Raw genomic sequence first — 18,076 nt, forward strand, 5'->3', positions numbered from 1 at the left:
AACAGCACTTTATTAAAACATATGTTTGCAATGTCCTAATATTTTGATGTCCATATTCTTTTGAATTCATTCTTTTGAATTATATACTTTTTACTTGAAAGTTGACAGGTAGTTGATAGGAACAGTTTCTCTGTGGCCTTCCCACTGCTAAGCTAGTCCTTCAACAATAAATTTATGGCCCCATTATTCAGTGAATTCAAGACCTGATGTTATCTGCAGCTTATGAACCACTTGGTTACAGACATACCGTATTTTTCCGACTATAAGACGATACTTTTTTCTAAAATCCTTACGCTAAAAATTGAAGGGCGTCTTATTCAAGGAAGTCAGCCGAGGAGAGAACCGCACGGTTGCAAAACTGCCCATACTTTGTGTCTGCAAACGGGCTTCCTCCTATTGCTAGCCTCCAATCACAAGTGAAATAGCTTGAGTCTGCAAACAGACTTCCTCCAATCATGAGCCTTATATAACTGACATCAGCTGATGCTGAACAAACCAATTGGAGGAAGTCTGTTTGCAGAGACAAGCTATCGGCAGTTTCACTCGTGATTGAATGTAATCAGTTATGCAAAAGAGCATGGAAATAGAGCTGCAGAGAGACGGTTTGGACCTCCTCCCACCGAGTGTATCAGGTAAATGTTACCTAATTATTAAATAAAAATGTGTTCTGCACTATCTTTAAAATATTGATTTCTTAATTTTGGGTTGGAAAAGTGGGGGGCATCTTGTACATGGGGGCGTCTTATTGACGGAAAAATACGGTAGATTATATATAGACAACTACAGTGAAAAATATGGTCATCTTTTATTGAAACTATTTCATAAAACTTCATATACGAGGCACACACAAAGTTTCTTTTTCCTTTTCTCTTTTTTACTATTATTTTTTTATTTGTTTTTGCTTTTGCTTTGTTGTTTGTTTTGTTTTGTTTTTTCCTAAAAATGAAATTGGTTAGTATAGCTACCAATCATTGAAATGCTTATGTGGAACATTTGTTCATGGATTTGTTAATATTCACCCTCTATATTTCAGTTTCTTTCTCTTTCTTTTCATGTTCTTATCTTCTCCTTTCTTTACAACTAAGTATTTTTTCTATTTGTTTTTTTTTTTATATTTAGTTAATAAAAACAAATCACAACAACAAAAACCTTAAAAGTTATCAGAGCCTGGGTAGTGGGGGGATATCTTAATGGCCAAGTGATTGTGATTTATTCTATTGTTCCATTGTTATTAGAACTTCATATTTGCCAACACCTTCATTTCCGAGGATACATAGCACTCATGTTTGATTAACTTTTCCCATAATTCTACCTTACTTCAGTTCGGTTTCGTGCAATTCACTTCTGAGGCTATGAAGTTCAGCTCTGTAATAGAGCTGAAAAAGTCCTTTAAAATATTTCTGGAGATGATCTACATTTCTGTTTCTCAAACTTGGTAACTTTAAGATGGGTGGAACTCCCCAGCCAGGCATGTTGGGAGTTGAAGTCCACACATCTTAAAGTTGCCAAGTTTGAGAAACACTGATCTAAATCCCTTCCAGCAGACTGGTGCTGCAGTGCACATGAGTGCACACACATACATACAAATGAGGAAAAAAAATGGAATGAAACATTAATACTTATAATAGAATGAATTTGGAATTTAAATTGATGTGTACATCTCTAGTCTGTAAACATGCCCACACTTAAGGAGAAAATATATTATTTCATATCATACACATTCACAATTATTAAGAACAGTAATTTTTTTATCCTAGAACTGAATACTGTACTTTTACAAAAAAATACTTATTAATCCTATATCTGAGACATGATCTGCTGACGTATCCGATAGTCACTATGATATTTCAACCAAGCTGTCAAAAACCCTTTTTTTCTTTAATGAAGAACATAGAAAAAAGAAGGTAAGATTATAGAATAACATTTGCATTGAACATACTTTTTTTTCTAAATACATGTGAAATTGAAAAACTGAAATAATGATTTGTGTAATCCGTATTTGTGAACCAGGTTTACTATTTTTTTTAAGATAGATTCCTATCAAAATCCAGCATATTCTTACATTTTGAAGCAATGCACTTAATAATCATGTTTGAGCACGTGAAAAGATCATCTATAGTTATCTGTCTATTCCATGTAACTATCTTTGGAACATGAACCCTTCTCATCTTGTGCTCATTCCCAATGAATTTTATTTCCTAATGCCTTTAGTCTCTGAGAGAAAATGTGAACAAAGCAATGCAATCATCCCAGAACAATGTATGATCTACATTTTACAATGCTTTGTTTGCCTTTATAGGTTGACGCAGCTGATGAAAAGGGGATTGTATAATAGTACTTCATTGTAAGCTTAGTGAGACAGACAGTTTTCAGCAGTTTCCTAAGGTGTGGTATGGTTGAGGACAAGGAGAGAGAAACAGAGGCTTTTCACCCAACCTATTAATCAACACAGATTTTGTTAGAGAATGCCAAAGACAGCAGGAGGTATAAATATAGATATTTGGTATAAAGCAGAAATAAGCAAACACTTTAGAGGCACTACCAAATATGTTACACTATATGTAGATGTAATTGGTAAGGTAGGATGAGACCAGAATAGAACTTTTTTGGCTTGAATGAAAAGTGTTATGTTTGGCAAAAGCCAATACTGCATTCCAGCATAAGAATCCTATCCCACCTGTGAAATATGGTAGTGGTTTGGGTCTGCTTTGCTGCCTCTGGACCAGGACAGCTTGTCATCATTGATGGAACTATGAATTCTGAATTGTACCAACAAGTTCTACTGGAAAATGTCAGGGTATCTGTCCATGAACTGAAACTCAAGACAAAACTGGTCACGCAGTAAGACAAGGATCCTAAACACACAAGTCGTATGGCCAAAAAATGATTAAAGCAGAAGAAAGTTAATATCTTGGAATGGCCACATAAAAATCCTGACCTAAATCCTATAGGAATGTTGTGGAAGGTCCTGAAACAGGCAGTTCATGCAAGGAAGCCCACCATCATCCCAGATTTGAAGATGTTCTGTAAGGAGGAATGGGCTAAAATGCCTTCAAGCCAAAGTGCAGTACTGATCAACAATTACTGGAAACATTTAGTTGCAGTTATAGCTGCCCAAGGGGGGCACACCAGTTATGAAAGGAAAGGTTCATATACTTTGCCACACACATGTATGTAGCTTTGAATAATTTTCCTCAGCAAATAAATGAACAAGATAATGCTTTTGACACATTTATTTAATTGGCTTCTCTTTATCTAGTTTTAGGACTTGTGTGGAGAACAGATCATGTTTTAGGTTATACAGGTAGTCCTCAACTTATGACGGCAATTGGGATCAGGGAAATCAGTAGGGAAGCTGGCAGGAAATTGCAAGTCCCAGGCTGGGAGGCAGGTAAGTGGCTCTTGCTGAGTGGGGGAGGGAACAATGGGGTACGCAGGGGCATGGGGGATGGTTGGATAGGGTGTGTGAGGGTGTGAAAGAGGTGCTGCACAAGTCAGGAAGGGTGTGCAAGGGTGCGAAAGGGTACAAGAGGTGCTGCACAGGTCATGGAGGGTCAGGGATGGTGTGTGAGGGTGCACGAGTGGCCGGTGCAGCACAAGTGCAGAGGGGGATGTGCAGGTGGGGGAGACTTACCCCAATGACTTGCAATCTTCCCTGCTGGCTTCCCCACTGACTTTCTGGAGAAGCTGGCAAGGAAGGTTGCAGATGGCAATCATGTGTTCGCAGGACACTTGTCAACCTGTTGTGTGAACTCCAAGGACCAATCATAACCACCATTCATTCAGCACCATCATAACTTTGAACAGTCACTGAATGAATGGTTGTAGATCGAGGGCTACCTGTATTTATGCAGAAATATTGAAAATTCAAAAGGGTTTGCAAACTTTTAAGCACCACTGTATGTTGGTGGTGTGACACTATTTGAAGGGAGTGCTAAAATAATATGGGAGATGTTGATTGACAAGTAATTTCATCATCTGGTATTTATCTATTTAAAAAGGAAGATTTGTTACAGACCTGCAGCGTCTGTCACCTTGAGCCTTACATAGTTTGAGAAACCAGAGCCTGTCAATACTTAATGTACAAGTAATTTTAACTATACATTTTTGAAATACTGAAGTAATGTGGAGAAGAACAGAGAATAATAGCTAATGGGGATTCCTGAACAGCAGGTATTCAGAATCTCAGCTGGTACCTCAAAGTCTACTGAAGGAAGAAAGGAGCTTACTACCTTGATTATGTGAGCATGCAAGCAAGCTGTTGAAGTCTATAGAAAAGGAAAATCAAATATTAACAGAAAATGTATAGCTCTTGTAAGTTTAACAACTGTTAGTAACTTACCCTGTTTACCTGTAAACTCTTCAAATCCCCATTCAGTAGCTGACAAAGAACAATAATTGTTTATTGATCTCACTACTAACAATGTTTCACTCATTATTCAGCAGGGTCTAGAAATGTGACTTAAGTCCAATAATGGCTTTACACATCCATAAAATTATCTATAAAATGTATGGATTTGTTACTATTTATCATAATTAATCAGAAGGTTAGATTATTTTTCCTTTTCCCCTGGCTCCATGTTGGCAATGTGCCTGCTTAATAGAAGATTTCAGAAAAACTATTTTCATATGGAATTTAATTGTATCTTCATAGAGTAGAACCTACTTAGGCCTCATCCACACTGCGAAGTTGCCTATTATAAGTATGGGCCAAGAAACCATTTTCTTAAGGGCAGAGATAAATGACATTGCCCCTTAGTCAATTCTTGCCCACAGCATATGTGACCTCTTGGTGTGTTCCCTGCTCCATTTTCAAAGGTTGTTTTCTTTTGTTTTTTTTCCTTCCCTGTTTCTGTTTTCTCAAGTGCATCTGCTGCATTTTACTTTCTTATAGACCAAACTCTGAACTTTGGCTACTTTGTAGAGGCAGGAATGCTCCCTTCCTGCATTTTCATGGCTGAATAGCATCTGCTGCAGGCATTGTTACAAGAGTTTTTTTTTTCCTTACTAGCACAATGGTTATAACACTGCCTAGCATGTAGAATGATTCCAGTTTGAAAGCCAGAAAGGTTTTTTTAAAAATTACTTTTCTACTGGGACTAGGCTTTTTTAAACTATGACCTCTAATTCACTGTTTTACCATTTATCCAGTCACTTGGTATGAAAAATTATGAAAAGTGCATTGTTGGGTTTATTTAAAAAAAAAAAAAAAGTGCCCAGAAGAACATTAGATAGCGCAAGAAAAGAAAAACAGTAATTTGAAACAAACGTTTCTGCTATGTCACAGGCACCATTTCCTCTTTCAACCCCCTCCCCCAACCTGCTTTGGAACTACAGTGTCCTCTAGAATATTCATAAGGTGCCGTATTTATTGGAATTGCTCTAACTATATTTATTGTTATTTCAGTTGATTGTATAAAGCCTCAAATTCTTCTTTGGAATTCCAATTTGTTTTATTTTTGTGCAAAAAGTAGTTAATGCATATTGCCGACACTAAAGATCCAAGACTATTGCACTTATTAGGAAAATAGAAAATAATCCTAATTCTTTTCAAAAATTTATTTACCTAACTTAGCAAAGAATGAAGTAAGCCATGAAAATCTCCATAGGCTGTCAGTGGTGATATTTACAGCTTCAAGGGGAAAAAATCCCATTAGGATCTGAGCATTCTGTTCTATGTTCCTACTCTTATTCATGTAAAAATAGTGTTGTTCTTGAAAAGAGACAAGCTTATTAGTAAATCCAGGACTCTGTGATTTTGTAAGACCTATCTTCAATGCAAGTGTCTTACTTCCAGGACACTTCATCCTGAAGGTTTTTTATAGAGTCAAATTACAAATAAGTTCTAAATTAGCATAAACCTAAATGCAAAGCTCATTTAATATCTAAGATTCACTATCTGAAAAACATTGCTCTCATAAATCTGTAAATCCTTTTTTTTTTTTTCCCCTGAGTTGCTAGTATGGGAACTTTGCCAAAGACTGCTGTTCCAATTCTATAGGCAGTACTACTCAGATTAAGAACTTGCTTAGAGGTTAGCTCTCAGACTTGGGAAACATTTGTACATTGCCATCCAAACCCACAAAGAGCAAGGCTTTTAAAGCTTTATTTCCACAAATATAAAAGATTCCTGGGGTCCTTATCTGCAGAGTTAAGATATCTATATTCTGGTGATGTTCAGGACTACAATTCCATGAACTATTACAGCCTTGGTAAGCATCACTAAGGGATTTTGGCCAAGCATTAGGAGAAGTAAAAGGACCATTGGGACTGCATTCTAACTGATAGATAAGTTCTATTAAGCTAGTAGTTCAAATAGCATTTTCTCACAAGGGCAAATTAGGGCAATAGCTTGGAGACGCTTGGAAAGCATGAAACCATTAAGGGCTGGTGGAAGTCTGCCTACCCCTCAATGCAAAGAGTGCAAAGAATGTTACTTAGTCAGATGAAGTCCAAGGATAGACTAGGTGTACAATTTTAGGGATCCTTTGTTTCTCCTGCAATAGGCTTCCCAGGCCTCATCATCCCTTGACCCAAACAACCCGTTTGGCTCAACTCATTGAAGAAAGTGGTGGAAAACACAACTTTCCATCAACTATCCTTTTCCTGTAAGGGTTGGGTTGCCAGCATTTTCCAAACACCATGATGGAGGGCTCCCAATTAACAATTTCAGTATTTTGTCAAACACAATAATCAGTCATCTCTGTCTCCAACCACAAACCTCCTCCCCACTGGTAATGGGGAACAATAATTTAACATAAGCAAACAGGAGAAATTATGGAGGGCATAAATAATATGATATTGGAATAAAGGTTTCCAAGACTTCAGGGTTAGTCCAAACAGTTTAGTGAAGATGATGATGGTGATGATGATGAACTTGACTATTTTCAGCCAGTCCTTTGCTCCAGTGCTGAAAGAGTGTGGGTTAACCATTTGCTAAATCAAGTAGGACTAGACAGCAAATATTCAAAATGAGTTACTTTCCAGCAGTGTGATGGGTGCATACAGGCAGTTTGACCTTCCCACCTCACAGATGTGTGAGTTGTCAAAATATTTGGTAGGATTAGGTCCATCAATGGTACCAGGAAATGCTTCCTCTGGTATTCATGAAGGACATAATCACCAGGCTTCAGGGAATGGCACACAGCTTATGCAGGAGGAAAGAACATAGCTTTCATCTTTGCAGAGATAGGCTGAAATTGTTTAATGAGAGACAGACTGTATTGCACATCCAGGCTAGCATGGTCCCCTTTGGCAATCAACAGTCAGGACTAGTACAGTAGGACCAGCATCGGGCAACCAAACACAATTTCAAAGGAAGAGAGACCATGCTTTTTGTTAGGAAGAGTTCTAATTACTAAGAGAACATATGGGACAGTATCTGGCCAGCATTAGCAGTGATTTTTTGCCAATTGAGTTCTGATGTCTAGGTTCCAATGTAAGCAGAACTTTATGGATAAAAACTGCAATTGTAATTTGATACCCAGAGCTTTGCAAATGGTCCTGAACACAGGACTGGAGAAATGAGTGCCAATATAACAATCTAATATGATGGGGAAAGGCCACCTAGGAATAAGATTGGTTATTTCTTTGCCACTGTGATTGCATCAGAACAGTAACAAAAGTAAGCTTCAGTCCATCCTATATGGCTTAGAAGGGTTCTGTGTCCATGTTCTGGGTGCCCATTCCAATTTTATTAAAAAGCATACACTTTTCTGGAGCTACAGGACTCCTTTAGAGGGATGGAGGAGCTAAACATGGGTTTAAATTGGGATGTGGTGAGGATGAGAAAGGGAGGAAAATACAGGTTGGTTATGCAGAAACAGGTTGTATGTGACGCAGATTACAAATATCTTATTAATTAACAATTGTAATGTATTTAAAAACACATATTTGTTGAAACCTTCTGAAACTGCCTGAAACCTTTTGATGGCACTCACTCACTCAAACATGCTGTTAAAGTATATTTTTTTCCAAAAAAAATGTTCCTTTGAGATCTGCAGTAGAGTGTCCCGGAAGATGGAAATGCTATGATATTATGGCTGATGTGGGTCTTTCAGGCTGTGTGGCCGTGTTCTGGAAGTTTTGGTTCCTAATGTTTCACCAGCATCTGTGACCGGCATCTTCAGAGGACAGGAGTACAGACAGGAGCGGTTCTCTCTGTGCCCAGCTCCTGTGCCAGGAGAACTGCTCCTGTCTGTGCTCCTGTCCTCTGAAGATGCTGGTCACAGATGCTGGTGAAACATTAGGAACCAAAACTTCCAGAACACAGCCACACAGCCCAGAAGACCCACATCAGCCATCATATTCCAGCCATGAAAGCCTTTGACAATACATTGCTATGATATTACTTTGATTTCATTTTGAGTCCTGATGCTAAACTTAATTGATTCTTTTTGCACAAAAAATTGGTTTTATGTAGAATCCATAGGGGCATTGCTGGAAGATGATGGCATATATCACACTAGAGTATATGAAGGCATCATTAATTTTATATGCACAGTTACTAAGGCCTGTGTTGGTGCTGTTGATGTACATGTGGGGGCAAAGTAGACATTTGGAATTGTTGCAGGGACTGGTTCCCATGTTGACATTGTCTCATCATTGCTTGTTGCTTGTGAGAATCTGGATCAGGTTAGGTGCTTGTCTGTATACAAGTATGGACTTGTCTCCCAGTGTCTGTGAAAGTACAGTGTGATTGTTTAGTATGAACTGTAGCTTATTGACAATGTTTTTTAGTGGTTTGAGCTAGGTGACACCAGTGGTGTTCTGTTTTTGTGGTCTTTCTTTAATAGGTTCTCCTTGGTCCTCTGGCTCTGTTGATGTCTATTGATCTTGTTGGACAGGTAGTTCATTCTCCTGAATGGCTGGTTTAATGCCATTAGCTGATTATCTCTGTCAAGTAAGTCAGAACAAATGCAGTTGTATCACAGAGCCTGGTTGTAGATGATGGATTTGGTGGTATGTTCTGCATGGAAGCTAGAAGCATGTAAGTATGCATGGGATTCTATAGGTTTCCTGGACAATGTGTTGCTATTGTGGCCTGTTGTGTAGTTTTACTGTGGTATTTCTTTCATGGAGTCATATTTTATGAAATTTCAATGTGTTCCTTTTTCCTAAAGAAATCTTTTTTCTCTGAACCTGAGAATAAATTTTTTGAACCCTGGTAAAGGAGAAATCAGCTTTTTTTTTTGTTGGTTAATTGAAGCATGACAAGGTGAAACAAATTATAGAAATGTGAACAAGGTAGGAAAAATAAGCAGAGTGTGGCTTCTGTAATTCTTTTCAACACCTTTATCAGCAATGGCCATAGGAGACATTTGTATTTTCTTCTATATAATAAATTTCTTGTGTCTGTGTGTATATTCCTGGTCCTCGTCAATATGATTAGGAAGTGTAGGTGGGCTGCATATGCTCCACTCTAGGTTACATTACTGGGAGGGAGGAGAGAAAGATCACAAAATGGAGCAGTCTCCAATATTCCAAGTTGCTGCCTATGTGCCTGTTCCACAGAGAATGAGTGGGAATTTTTTCCCCCTCATTTTATTTTCTTCTCAGTTCCTAGCCAGATCTGGCCTATTTTCAAAATCCATCCTTTACTCAGCTCTGCCATGCCAGAGTTGGTCTTATTCAGTTTAGTTTTCAGAAAATTATCCTGTTAATGATTATACAAAGTCCAAGCCCCTTTACATAATTTCTTCCCAATATTCCATTGAGTTGGAAAACAATGTACGGAAGAGCATGGCTTCTGAAATTCTTTCCAATTCCTTTAGCAGCTGTGTGTTTGTGCATATTTCTTTCTTGGGAACTAATCAGGATGTGTATATATGTGTCATCTCTGTGTGTATATCTGGGTGGGTATATATGTCTTTGGATGTATTTCTGCATTCCCTGTGTATTGGGTCTATTGTTTGTGTTATTCATGTACTAACAAATATAGGAAGGAGAAATAAATGAGGATACTTTCCCAAAGGAATGCATTGGACTTTTTTTTTTCTGGATTTTTTTCTTTTTCTCTGTAGAAATCCTGATCCAGACCATTTTAAAGTTTGATCTGTCTTTTGCTAGCTTCCCCCACCACACCAAACATTTTGGTCCAAACTTTTTGGACCCATTTTGTTGTTTTCATAGAATTATCCTGCTGATGGACAGAGTCCCAAGGCCCTTTATATACTTTTTTACCACATTTTGTTGGGTTGGAAAGATTATTTTTTAAATAAATCTGTCTTTTTTGCATCATATATTTCTTCATCTTGTGCCCTCTTTTTATTTATTTGCTCTATTTCTATAATGTATTCTTCTGTTTTCCTAGAGTTGACTTCTGCATATTCTTTAAAATAATAAATACATTAGCATGTTATAATCAGGCTTGTTTCTGACCTTTGTATTTATGTTGCTAGCCACAGTTTTTAGAGTCACATGTCCATAGGCTTGTCCATCACAATCTGGTAGACATATTTCCCACTAAAGAATTTGCTCTTCTGTATTTAAATTTAACTGGCATTAGTGCATGATTTTAAATGCAGTGAACAGCAGATGAAATATTGAGCTGAAAGATGGTGAACTGTTTGAAATGAGGTAATTCATTACTGCTTAATAAAGCAGAAGGCAGATAATCATTGTGATGGTCCTAAATAATGACAATGGCAGCGATTCAGCTACTGCACAGTTGTCACATAAGTACTTTCCATGTTAGATAAGTACTGCAAAGTTTTCAAGTTCATGGCTTACAGCAACTTTGTAGATGTGAGTGCCAGATAGATTCCTAGAGACGTGGGTGACAATTAGTTACTTATCTTTCAATTCTGAAAATGGAAGTTGAACGTTAAGTGGCAACAAAAAGCAAAGCACCTCTGGGATTGGAGCTCCAGCCAGGGCTAGACAGAAATGACAGAAAATCATTGAGAACAGAAGGCATTAAAAGGTCAGAAAGAAATTGCGATCAAGCCCTGTTTGATCATTTTATCAGTTGGTATTTTTCTGTGCTCTTGAATAAACAATAGATTATTTTCTCTAACATGACTTCTTAAGCACTGTAATTAGAAGTACTAGGAATTTAACACAGACTTCTTATTTGGATCTTAGAGGGTGGATGCATGTTATGGAAATGTCTAAAATAAAATCATCCAGATAGTATATCAAAGTAAAGTTTCCTCTTACTCCAACTAATCAGTCAGATTTTCCCTCCTCTTTCCTCTTCTCACAATGAGATTTTTTCCTACATTTTAACCATTGGGGTTGATGAAGAGTTTTTCAAAATGATTAAATCAAGATAGAAAGATAGATAGATAGATAGATAGATAGATAGATAGATAGATAGATAGATAGATAGACACAGACACAGACACAGACACAGACACAGACACAGACACAGACACAGACACAGACACAGACACACATAGAGGAGGAGGAGGAGGAGGAGGAGGAGGAGGAGGAGGAGGAGGAGGAGGAGGAGGAGGAGGAGGAGAAGAAGAAGAAGAAGAAGAAGAAGAAGAAGAAGAAGAAGAAGAAGAAGAAGAAGAAGAAGAAGAAGAAGAAGAAGAAGAAGAAGAAGAAGAAATAATCTGTGTTCAGGTTTTTTAAAAAAAAACTTGGATAATTGAATTAGGACAGTGTCTCTCTAAAAGCTGCTGTTGCCTGTGTTTGATACTTAAGATCTGCACTGTTGTTAATATGAAATGTATTAATTATAAATGCTATTTGTATTTGTATTCTATGGATTTTTATGGAATGAGAAACACCTTTACAGTAATAAAACATTTTATTTCTGTTTTTTGAATACCAAGGGAAGCACTCAAGGTTAACATAGCCATTATTGGGTTTTGTGGAATGATCTGCAATTTTCATAAATAGTTTAATGTCATGAAACCCTCACATTTTTATACAGAGAGAGAGAGTATGCATATGTGTGTGTGTGTGTGTGTGTATGTAATTTATTTTAGGATGTGCTTAATAAGAATGTGCTTCATCGAGATAGATAGATAGATAGATAGATAGATAGATAGATAGATAGATAGATAGATAGATAGATAGATATAGATAGATATAGATATAGATATAGATATAGATATAGATATAGATATAGATATAGATATAGATATAGATATAGATATAGATATATTTCCCTTTCACCACCATTGTAGGCAGCACAGACTGAAAAGTCCTCAACACATGCAGGATGTAAAAGAACCTGAAGGGTCAAAACAGTGACAAAAACAGTGGATAAATTATTCACCTATATAAATATTTCACATACATCCTATAATTATTGAATTATCATAAATAAATACTGTATACTTGGAACATATTTTATCCCAGCCATGTATAACATGACCAAGCCCTTTCAAAGATGGAGAAAGGCCTTATGAGCATTCCAGCCTTTGAAATGTTAGCCTAAATAAAAAATAAAAATCATGAGATATGAAAACAAAACAAATCAGCAAAAAAAAAAAAATCTTCCTCCTTCCAATTCCACTGATTGTCTCTAAGTATGACTGTAAGTTCTAATTGGTTGGGACCTACTTAAAATATTAATTCCATATGCAAAGGGAATACAAATCAGAAAAAGACATGCTTAGAAAATCTGCAGAATTCTCAATTGCCTATTTCCACTCTAGATTGTATTTCTAAAATGTTAGAATGTTGTACTATGTGAGCTGCCCAGAGTTCCCATTAGGGGAGATGGGCGGAGATAAATCTAATGTAATAATAATAATAATAATAATAATTATTATTATTATTATTATTATTATTATTTCTGCCTGCTATGAAAGAAATACAGCTGTTCCAAACAAATTCTAGGTCTCTGCAAAGATTTGACCGGCACTGGAGAAGTTTGCAAGTTCAAATTGGTGACATTCTTTGGTCTTATTTTGGTAGCCCTAAGCAATCACAAAATACTAATAAGTGGTAGATAGTTAACTATTAGGTTGTTCAATACCTCACATGTTTCCGCTGTTACCTGCAAAACGGAATAACCAAAGACCACTGTCTTTGGGACTGTCCATGCTACTTACCCACTTTGCTGTTTCTAGGGGTTGTGGAATACCTCTAACTTTTTGAGAGAGTGAGCAAGTGAGCATGAGAGACAGATATGTGTAGATTGCTGATATTAAGTTTTCTGTCCTTTTTATCTCTTGCCAATGTTCATCTCTCTGTCTCCCTCTCCCTGTCTCCCTGCTGCTACCTGCCTTTTGCCCTGCTTTGCCAGTTAACTTTTTATATTTGCTGATGTTTAATAAATATACATCAGATTATATTTTTGCTAGCTGAGTTGAGTGGCATGTGTGCTTGCTTTGATCTGGATATGGGGACTGACTGAGAGTGTGCTGGATGCAAACTAAAGTGGAAATTATCCAGGGTAAATTTCTAACAGTAACTGGGGATTAGCTGTTTTGTATCCGTATGGTGAGATTATAATGTAAGGGTTCTCCAAAGTGGTCAGTATTGACCCCCAAGGATCAGCGGGACTATCCAAGGAGGTGTTGTTGTTATTCATAGTACTATTAGTTATCTATTAAATTATTTGCATATAATAAATGTTTGGGGGGTACATGAATAGTCTGAAACTTCATGAAGAAATCAATGAGCTGAAGAGTTTGGGGACCCCTGCTGTAAGATGAAATAGATACTTTAAATAAGATCCATGGTATGGATATATTTTCAGCTGCTCACTTTCAGGAATAATGTACTAGTGTGCTATTTATAACATGTCTTAAAAATCTTATCCTTTTACAGTTCAACATGCAATTTCAAGCCACCTACAGGACATGTGAATGCAGTCCAGAAATAAAGCATTGAATCACACTAGGTCGCACAGCAATGATGAGCATGAATCGAATATGGAAAATCAAAGATATCAGTCTGGCAACTAAATGCAGATTAGTCTTCATTATCGTGTTTCCCATAGCTACCTACAGTTGTGAAAGTTGAGCCATGAAAAAAAATAGACAGGAGGAAAATCGGATCGTATGAGCTGTGTTATTGGAGAAGGCTCTTGCACATTCCTTGGACAGCAAAGGTGACCAACAAGCAAGTTCTGGAGTGTATAAAGCCAGATATATCACTGGAAGGCAAAATCACAAAATCACACCTTACTTATTTCAGCCATGTCATGAAATCAAACTCAGTGGAAAAAACAGTTATGCTTGGAATGGTTAGTGGTAAAAGGAAACAAGGCTGCCAAAAAACATGGCAGCTAGACACCATCAAAGCCGACACCAGCCAGAGCATAAAACTGAAAAAAGCCGTACAAGATCAGAAAATGTGGAGAGAGCTGGTCCATAGAAGTGAGAATCAGACATGATTGGATAGCATCATCATCACAGGACATTATAGTACAAGACACTCTAAGATTCAAATACATTTCATTTATATTTGTTTCTTTCTTCAATGACTCTCTTTTGTTAATATGTTAATTTATTTTATAGTCAAAGGTGCTACGGTTACCAACTGATATAATCATTCCTATTTCAGTGTTGCTTACCATTCTGTGTGTGTACCTCTTTCCTGGCATTATAATTCCATAGCAAATTATTAACTTAGATAATATCTCATTCTGTTTCTTATCTGTTTTACGTGACTATGATGATAAAGCTTAATTCCCCAATGGCCTTCAGTATATACTTCCTTTTTACCAGCTAAAGACTTTGAGAACCAAGAAGAACAACATAATAAAGGCTTAGCTGTGATAGGTCCACAATAGAATATATTATTTCAGGATGTCTAGGGGTAAAGTATTGAGATATTTGGAGCATAAGGATTTAAGATACCATTGCCTTTAAAAGGAGAAGGAGAAGGAGAAGGAGAAGGAGAAGGAGAAGGAGAAGGAGAAGGAGAAGGAGAAGGAAGGAAGGAAGGAAGGAAGGAAGGAAGGAAGGAAGGAAGGAAGGAAGGAAGGAAGGAAGGAAGGAAGGAAGGAAGGAAGGAAGGAAGGAAGGAAGGAAGGAAGACCATGAGCAAAGAAAATAGTCACAATACAGACTACTTGATGCAGCTGGTTACAGAAAACTGGTTACAAAATAATTTTCTTCAGGAATGTACCATTCTGAGTAGTTTGTCATTTTCCAGGAGTTGTAAAACAAGAATGGGTTTATGTGTTCTGGTTGGGTATGGACTATCATTGAGAGAGGGTCTGGTGATTTCAGCTTTGAAGGAGCTGGTGGCAACAAAAGATTTTAGTTGACTACCATCCTGTCTCCAACCTTCCCTTTTTGGGGAAATCTGTTGAGAAGCTGGTCACTCTGCAGCTGATGAGAATCCTGGAGGAAGCAGATTATCTAGACTAGTTTCAGTCAGGTTTCTTTTGTCTGACCATTGTCTTGGTGGTGGCTCTTCCTCCTGTTCCTCAAGATTACTTTTACTGCCCATTAAGTCTGTTATTTTTGGTTTTGTCTACATATTGTGCCCAGATATCATCTTCTTTTTGGTTTGTATTGGTTTTTATGTTATTATTTTTGAATAGCCTCAGTTGGAGTTGGGTGGTGAATAATAAATGCATTACCAGAACTCAGCGTGACTTGTCAAGAACAATTCTTATAGTTGGTTTGTAGTAACCTGACTGGGTAACTTCCTTAATAAATTATAGGAATGTGGCAAATATAACATAACTTGATTTTAGCAAAGCACTTGACCAAGTACTCTCACAACATTTTGAGTTTATTTATTTATTTGTTTGTTTAACAAATTTATATAGCTGCCAATCTCACCAAAGTGACACTGGGCAGCATACAACAAATTAATGTTGATTAATGTTAGTGAAGATGGGTGCTGTATGGCATGAAATTAAGTGGATACACAACTGGCTCAAAAATTATACTCATCAAATTGCTGTCTGGTACCCAAGCAGGTGCCACAAGGATCAGCCCATTTCAATAAGTTTCAACCAGTCTTAAAATATAAGATTTTAGCAGACCCATAATAACACTGAACTTAAAAAAAAAAAGCCTTTGGAACAACTGAATATATTTTGATGCATATTTCTTTATGAAATTCATTGTTGTATGTTCTTTCCTAACATATATATTTTTGGAAATATTTCTTAATATAATTTCATTTTAGGCAGACTTCCCTTGTACTCATAAGTAATTCTTTAGTTGCCAGGGATATCATAATATTTATAAATGTACAGGTATTGGCATATAAATATATTCCTATTTATATATTGTTTTGGAAAGCACAAATTGGGTAAATTCAGATAACCAAAAAAAAAAAAAAATGCCATCCCTGTTCTTAAATACTGGCTGAAGCCTTTCACCAACTGACACTCATTTCACCTATTTGTTGCCATCACATTATTTGTCATGCATGAAAAATATTTGGAAATGCTGACTAATCTAGAAGGCATGGCATCAATCCTGACATTTTAGCTCTACATAAGCTTCTGAAAAATTATAGAGTTTTAAGAGGTCATTTAGGCTATTGAGTCTAACCTTACCCAGCGCTGGAATCCAATTAAAGCTCCTCAAGAGATGGCAGTCGGACATCTGCTTGAATGCATCCAGCAAAGAGGAGTTTACTACCTCCCTTTTTACTTATTAACGAGTAAGAATAGAATGTCAAATCAGTTACATTACTTCTCCCTCCCATTCACTTTTCATCCCTATTATAGGTACAAAAATTGAGAATATGATTGTACTTGAACATAATGGTCCAAATTCCCCTTGCTGATAGCTCAAGACTCAGGGCCAATTATAATAATACTCCAATTTTCCCTTATTTCGAACTTACCTGGATTTCTGATGAAGTGGCTGCTTATAAACTACTTTACAGGCTTAAAAGGGATATTTACTTCTGTTCTAAACTGGGGGCATGTTCTCTCTTGGCTCTCTGGCAGAAAGTGTTTTCAGCTTCAGGCATGTATTTCAGCTTGGCTAAATATAGTACACACCACAATAGAAATGGATGTACTGATTTTCTCATAGTCTGCTGACACAACTGTTGGGGTATTTTTGCAGGGATGTCAGCAAGAGATTTGCATTTCCCACTGTACTATTTGTTTTTAATTATTTTGTATATTTAATTCCTGTCAGAAAAGAAAAGGAATATGCAGTTAACACAATGATATATAAACTGGATATTAAACATGAAGATTCTAGGTGGACAAAGAAAAAAAAACAATTTTCTCTATTTTAGCACTGTTTTATTTATAGCTGCTATTCACAACTAATTGTTTTATCTGATTGTTTAAATCTGATTTTACTGTTATTTTTGGTGCCATTTTACTACACTTTAGAATTTCAACATTTCTTTGTATGACATTATTTACTGACTATTGTGGGAGAACAATCTATCTTGAAAAAGCAGGCTACATTACAGACTATTTTATGCTGTTCACATTTTGGTGTATATTTTTGAACCAAAGATCATTACAGAAGGACCTTGAGTTAAATTATTTTCAAAAACAGGAACCATACCTCAATTAGATATGCAATATTTAAGCCCCAGATTACCAGGAATGACTGTTTACAGGGCCATATATGGACCTCATATATAATAAAGGAAATTCAGCAAAATTGTGTAGGACTTGTGTAGAAAGCAGTGACCAATTCAAATGTTGATGTGCTTTTTATAGGAATGTTCCAAGATTTCTCACACAATTTACTATGTGCTCATCTGAGCGAAGCTTTTATAGATACACTGAAGAACAAAAATAAATATGCTGAAACCAATTTGAATTCACATCCACAACCCAAGATACAAGCTTGAAAAAAAAGGCCAATCTATCAAGAGTCTATGACTTGTTTTTAGATTAACAAGTTTTAGTAAAAGGCATAAGCTTTCATAAACAGAAGAACTTATTTCTTTTAGTTAATTTTTTAAAACTGAAGTGCTACCAGACTCCTTCTGATTTTGGCTACCATAGACTAATACAGTTTTTCTCCTACTATATCAGCCTATCATGTGGATTTTCTTAGAAGATTATGCAAGTCAACACCCTAGCATAGTCATCTGGGGAAAAAAAATAGTGTCATTGTAGCTGAATCCATTTGGTCTAATGTTTCTTTACATACTTTATATATCTCCTATAGAAATTTGTTATCATCTGTTTAGGTAAATATTGACTTATTATTGAAGT

At 36.6% G+C, this 18,076-nt stretch overlaps 1 long non-coding RNA gene across 1 annotated transcript in view; it reads right to left on the reverse strand.

Annotated features, from left to right (window-relative positions):
* LOC148215115 (uncharacterized) overlaps positions 1 to 16,838 on the reverse strand; it is a 50,611-nt gene extending 33,773 nt beyond the window's left edge. Inside the window, exon 1 of the long non-coding RNA XR_015796761.1 lies at positions 16,729 to 16,838. This is a non-coding gene — a long non-coding RNA (uncharacterized LOC148215115). The remainder of the gene's footprint in view (positions 1 to 16,728) is intronic.
* Positions 16,839 to 18,076: the final 1,238 nt, after the last annotated feature.

The sequence above is a fragment of the Python bivittatus genome, unplaced genomic scaffold (assembly GCF_059951505.1).
Source record: "Python bivittatus isolate LINGU-HERP-01145 unplaced genomic scaffold, Pbiv_v1 ctg000350_np1212, whole genome shotgun sequence".
Lineage (NCBI taxonomy): Eukaryota > Metazoa > Chordata > Lepidosauria > Squamata > Pythonidae > Python > Python bivittatus.